Source organism: Castanea sativa, chromosome 4 (assembly GCF_040712315.1).
Source record: "Castanea sativa cultivar Marrone di Chiusa Pesio chromosome 4, ASM4071231v1".
Lineage (NCBI taxonomy): Eukaryota > Viridiplantae > Streptophyta > Magnoliopsida > Fagales > Fagaceae > Castanea > Castanea sativa.
In genome coordinates this window covers 19,645,815-19,653,172 of record NC_134016.1, presented here as the reverse complement: position 1 = coordinate 19,653,172, position 7,358 = coordinate 19,645,815, and positions in this window count along the sequence as shown.

Below are 7,358 nucleotides of genomic sequence, written 5' to 3'. Positions count from 1 at the left end.
TAAAAACCATCTTTCTGGCTTCATTTCTAGCCAAATCGAGCTGGGACAAGCTAAAGAAGATGAAAAAAAATTTCGTTCCAGGTAACTTTTCTTCCTAACATGGGTTGGAGCATTTCAAAAAAATCAAAAGATATAGTAAAAAAAATTAAAAAAACATCATTTTGGATTCATTTCTAGCCAAACTGGCTAGGACAGACCGAGAAAGAAAAAAAAAGTTTTTTCATTCTAGGTACCATTTCTGCTCGACCCAGACTAGAGCATTCCCAAAAAAATTAAAAAATAATAAGAAAAAAAATTCAAAAGAATAAAAAAGTAATTCTGGTTTCATTTCTATCCAGATGGGGCCAGGACAACATGAAAAAGAAAAAAAATAATTTTTTGTTCTGGGTACCATTTCTGCTCAACTCGGGTTGGAGCATTCCCAAAAAAATTCACAAAAAAAAAGTAAAAAAAAATTCATAAAAAAAAAACGTCATTGTGAGATTTCTAGCCAAACTAGGCCAGGTTGAGAAAGAGAAAAAAAATTTCATTCTAGGTACCGTTCTTGCCCGACCCAAGCTGGAGCATTCACAAAATTTAAAAAAAAAAAAATACTAAAAAAATTCAAAAAATTCAAAAATGTCATTCTTGCCTGACCCAAGATGAAGCATTCCCAAAAAACTTTAAAAAAAATAGTAAAAAAATTTTAAAAATTAAAAACTGTCATTAAAGCTTCATTTATAGAAAAACCAGGCTGGGACAAGCTGAAAAAGGAGAAAAAAAAATTTTCATTCCAAGTAACATTTCTTCCCAAGACGGGCTGGAGCATTCCCAAAAAAATTCAAAATATAGTATAAAATTCAATTTGGCTTCCTTCTCCAACCTTGAATCAACAAAAGCATAGTCTTGGGCATTACCCACCAAACTCTGAACATTCCAGGGACGAACTTGCACAACTCCCTTGCAAAAGAATAGTGGAGTAGGAAATGATTTGCATTCTCGCCCCTCCTCTTGCATATGCAACTCCAATCAACTATAATCTGATTTATTGATATGCTAGAAGGATTGAGAAATTATGCTAAATCCAAGAAAGGAAGGCTTATTCTTATTCAATTTATTTTTTAAAGAAATAATTGGTTATCATATGTATAGTGAGTGCTATGTATTAGTATTTTTTCAATTTTAGTGTTATGCTAATTGAAGCAAGGCAACAATTGAATCCTGCACCTTCAACTCTATTTTGGGGAATTGGGATTAAGGTTGATGTAGAAAAGGGTAGGGCCAATTAGGATTTGATAGTGATATTTATCGGGAGTAAGATTTAGGGTTTAATAAGCTTTTAAGGGTGTTTGCACTTTGCAGATTTGATTTGATCTATGTTGTGAAATTTTAAAATACTCGCAAGTGTATGAACCGTATCAAAGTATAGTTTGACAAGAACGAGGTCGAACCCACAGGGACTTGAATGAACGTAGGAAAATTAATTAAATCTTAACCAAATTAATCCTAATCTAGTTTAATAAAAATTGGTTGTTTTGAAATCAAATAAACTAATCAAATAATCAAATTAAGCAAATAGTTAAACTAAGTAAAAGATATAAAGCAATAAAAAGATGTAAACAATCAAGGGAAATGAATTAAGGTTTTGGAATCCACCTTGTAAGTCATATCAGCATATATTTATGATCATTAATTTTTCCCAACTCACTACATGATAATCTAGAAATCAATCTTGCTATCATGGAAAATATTCTCATTAAAATCCTTATTTTAAAAATCAAAAGCATGTTTTTCTTTGCTTCTTAAGTATAAAATCAAATCATCAATTGTATCTGTAGCCAAACAAATCACAAGATATATCCAATTCTAAAAATCAAATCATAAATTGTATCAATTGACAGAAAAATCACAAGCAATATCCAATTTTGTAATCAAGAATTAATAAACCAAGCATTCAACTAATTAAGATAAATCCTAAATCATGAGAAAAACATGATTGAACTCATATCTAGAATCTCATATCAATCAATTGATATGAAGTAAGAACAATTTAAATCATTAAAGAACAACTATTGTGGGGAAAATCAAATCACATAAATATTACTAATAATCCTTAACAAGGTTTTATCCTCAACCCTAATTATAAATTTAGCTACTCATAGTAATTAAAATAAAACACAAGAATAAAATACTAAACATTAAACTAGACAAATAAAATAAAACTAACTGTCATGGAAGAAAACCAAATAAGTAGCCTCACTCTCTATGTTCAGCCCCCAGCCATAGCACTAGCCTCCTTGAATTTTGCCCTAAAGAGCCTTTAAATAGATCAAGGAATCCTACAACAAGTTGAATTCCCGTTTGGGGAAAATCCCAAATTTTTAGGCTTTAATTAACTGACAATTTTGGCCCATTTAATGTCAGAATTCGGACTTTTGGTAAACTACAAAGTTGTAGCCCTTTAAGTTAACTTTACAACTCAACTTGAATAATCGAGATTGGACATCTGAGCCGAAAGTTATGCCAAAAATACTAACTGATGTGCAGGCTGGAATCCTAATCCGAATTGGACTTGGATTTGGTGCAAATTTCCTTTGATTCCCTGCTCCAATTGGACTTAAATTTAATTGGGTTGGCCTTCTTTAACTTCATCATGGCCCTTGTAAATTTAAAATCCATTAGCATTCTTCTTTGCACAAATCCACTTATTTAATTTCATTCTCCTACAAAAGACAAATTCACGCAATAAGATTCAATTAAGCACAAAATTGATTATTGACCATTATTCCAAAACCAAATATAAAATGCATGAATTATCTCAAAATAAGTATGATAATACTTTCTAACAATGATATAAATATGCAAAATTAAGCTGTTATCAATGCACATTAATCTAATTTTCAGATCAATTAATTAAAGTAGAGAAATAACATGAGTACATTAAAGAGCAAGTGGAAGATGAATGAGAAAGAAATAGAATGATAAGAGAGATGCTAGGAAGTCAAATGTAGCTCTAAGCTATCAGTTCTCAATAATTTGCCTTATTCTTAAATGTGATTGGATAAATGATTAAATTCAACCTTCTTGATAGACCAAGAATGTATTAACCCCTTGTGATAAATTAATTGATTAATTAGCCAAGTTTATTAATTAATTAAATTATCATGCAAACGCGTGGTAGCACAAACAAATCATCAATAAACTAAAGTGCAGTAGAAAATAAATTGACATGGTGATTTGTTTACAAATGGGGAAAACCAACACAAGAAAAATCACACTGGGTGATTTTAAGGTCACCACTCTCGAGGATTCACTATTATCACAACAAACGGTTATAAGTAACGGAATCTCAGTACCTTATGCCAACCTACAGTTAAACCCTTACCCCAATATCCAATTGGATTTGTTATGTAGTGACAATCTCTCCTTTTTAATGCAAGGCTCCTAGTACGTGACTAACCAATTGCACGGATCCCAGTTGATGCGAACCTCAATCGACACGCTTTGAGACTCAACAAAAATATTGGAATACTTGCCCAAGAAAGCTAAAAATTCAGATTTTTGATAGAAACTCTGACCCAACGTTTATAATCGAAACGCGAACCAAAGGTATAAGTATGACACCTTGACCCAATGATTATAATTAATCACGAACCGAAGGTATAAAGTTTGAACGCCACAAGGAAGAATCCTTGATAAGTTCAAAGTTCCTGAAGAACCAAAAGGAGAGCAAAGCCTCACATTTTCTGATTTTTATTCAATAATATATGAAAAGCGTTTACAGACTTAAGGGCCTATTTATGAGCTCCATAAAACTTGATAGACAATAAAATATATTCTAAAATAACTCCTAATTGATACCTTACCCTATCAAAAATAAAATTTGACCTAAAAAGTATTAAATTCACCTAAAAACAAGGAAATAAATCACCTAAACCTAAAATAACGTTTTTACATAAAAATACCAAAAATAATAAATTACAATAATTAAACAGTAAATTGTGTCTTACATCAGACCCCTCCACTTGAAACAAACTCGTCATCAAGTTCATCTTTGAAATCTAAAATCTTCCGCTCCAAATAAACAAATACTTTGAATGCTTTAATGACTTGATCCGATTGTGAAACTTGAATTCTTCATAAAGTGTAGCAGAAAATTTCTTCTCGTCTACTTTCAATTTATTTACAACATCAATCAACAAAGGGTTAATAATAAAATTAAACTTTTCTACTCCAAGAAAATCAACATATTGTATAGTCATCTTCAACAAATCAACTGAGACTTGAGAATTGTGAGTTGTGGACTCATCCTCATATTTGTCCTCAATTGAATCTTCCACAATGTTCTCAATAATTACCATCTCTTCTTCTTCTTTTTTTCTTTTTCTTTTTTCTCTTTTTTTTAACTTTTTTTTGAGCTTGGTGCACGATTTTAGCCTAATGTACATCACAAAATAAGAACGGGGAATGAAGAACACAAAAGGAACAAGATAGGATAATAACAGGAAACTAAAGATAAAGGGATAGAAAACTGATTTTAGAACCTGTGCTCTGATACCAAATGATGCGAACCTCAATCGACACGCTTTGAGACCCAACAAAAATATTGGAATACTTGCCTAAGAAAGCTAAAATTCAAATTTTTGATAGAAACTCTGACCCAACGTTTATAATCGAAACGCGAACCAAAGGTATAAGTATAACACCTTAACCCAATGATTATAATGAATCACAAACCGAAGGTATAAAGTTTGAACGCCACAAGGAAGAATCCTTGATAAGTTCACAGTCCCTGAAGAACCAAAAGAAGAGCAAAGCCTCACATTTTGATTTTTATTCAATAATATATGAAAAACGTTTACAGTCTTAAGGGCCTATTTATGGGCTCCATAAAACTTGACAGATAAGAAAATATATTCTAAAATAACTCCTAATTGATACCTTACCATATCAAGAATCAAATTTGACCTAAAAAGCATTAAATGCACCTAAAAACAAGGAAATAAATCACCTAAACCTAAAATAACGTTCTTACATAAAAATACCAAATATAATAAATTACAATAATTAAATAGTAAATTGTGTTCTACATCAGACCCCTCCACTTGAAACAAATTCGTATTCGAGTTCATCTTTGAAATCTGAAATCTTCCGCTCCAAATAAACAAATACTTTGAATGCTTTAATGACTTGATTCGGTTGTGAAACTTGAATCCTTTATAAAGTGTAGCAGAAATTTTCTTCTCATCTACTTTCAATTTATTTGCAACATCAATCAACAAAGGGTTGATAATAAAATTAAAATTTTCTACTCTAAGAAAATCAACATATTGTATAGTCATCTTCAACAAATCAACTGAGACTTAAGGATTGTGAGTTGTGGACTCATCCTCATATTTGTCCTCAATTGAATCTTCCACAATGTTCTCAATAATTACCATCTCTACTTCTTCTTTTTTTCTTTTTCTTTTTTCTCTTTTTTTCACTTTTTTTTGAGCTTGGTGCACGATTTTAGCCTAATGCACGTCACAAAATAAGAACAAGGAATGAAGAACACAAAAGGAACAAGATAGGATGATAATAGGAAACTAAAGATAAAGGGATAGAAAACTGATTTTAGAACTTGTGCTCTAATACCAAATGATGCGAACCTCAATCAACACACTTTGAAACCCAACAAAAATATTGGAATACTTGCCCAAAAAAGCTAAAATTCAGATTTTTGATAGAAACCCTGACCCAATGTTTATAATCGAAACGCGAACCAAAGGTATAAGTATGACACCTTGACCCAATGATTATAATGAATCATGAACTGAAGGTATAAAGTTTGAATGCCACAAGGAAGAATCCTTGATAAGTTCACAGTTCCTGAAGAACCAAAAGAAGAGCAAAGCCTCACATTTTCTGATTTTTATTCAATAATATATGAAAAACGTTTACAGACTTAAGGGCCTATTTATGGGCTCCATAAAACTTGTCAGACAAGAAAATATATTCTAAAATAACTCCTAATTGATACCTTACCATATCAAGAATCAAATTTGACCTAAAAAGCATTAAATGCACCTGAAAACAAGGAAATAAATCACCTAAACCTTAAATAACGTTTTTACATAAAAATACTAAAAATAATAAATTACAATAATTAAACAGTAAATTGTGTCCTACATCAGTAGTACGTGACTTCAATCACCAATTAGAGAAGAAGGTTGGTTACAAAGTTCTTCTGTTCTTCAACACAGGAAGATCACGAATTTGCTTGGTCACAAAATCCTATGGTGTACAAAACACAGCAGCTTCTCAAGAACTAGGGTAAAAAGGTTTCTGGTCACACTTAATGAATTATGCTCTTGTGCAATTGTGCTCTTGCCTGTGTAACCTAATACGGCCCTTAAAATAATCCTTTTATATGTCTAGGGTTGTGAGAAAAGAAAGCCCAAACAAATAATCATGGATTGGAGGAAAAACAGACTCAAAAATCTGAATTTCTTAAACCTCGATAAATACCCTACCTGCCAAGCTGCTGTCGAGCCACGGGCTGTAACAACTCTTCAAGCCTCGATATTCTTTAGATTCATTTTACCACCTGTCTTGAAAGAAAACCATTCTTCCAAAAAGGTCACTATTTTAAAAGATATCAATAAAAGAGGAATCTATAGAACTGGAACAAGTTTGTCATCTTTAAAGACAGAAATATCACTTGATGACCAATTGACAGTTAAGGACATAAAGAAATGCAAACAAGATATAGAGACAGAGATTTGTTCTTATTCTCCTATCACTTTTTTGCACCAACATATAAAACAATTATCCTGTGAGAAAGACTTTAATAAAAAAGAAAGAACTATGCTTATAATTTCCTTTAGTCAATATAAATGGACTGACAGGTTGACAGAAGTACCAAGTAAATTTATAGTATCTTCAAATACTCAAGCAACAGATGTTTTAATAAAAGAAGTCTTGACAGATACTCCTTTATTAATTATTAATTGTGGTAATTTCTTGAGTAAAGACAAATTTAATCTCTTAATAGACAGAGTTAATCATTGGTCTTTGACAAATTTTCCGATTATAGTAGTTGATGAAAGGCTTTATGCTAAAGCTTTATTTCACATATGTTTGTAGAATGAGACATATAGTAATACTTACAAAATGAATAGAATCATGACAGATTTTGTAAAGCTTTTGAATTCCAATCACCCTGACATTGACAGACTTCATTATGGTTACTCTTATACCACTACTCAGCAAGAGCACAAAAGTGTACAGGGAAAAGTTTGTTTTATTATATATGCGTTAAATTTTCCTATAAAACATTTTCAAGAAATTTTACAGAAAGACATTGGTGAAAGGATTTTAAAAGAAGCCTTGCATGA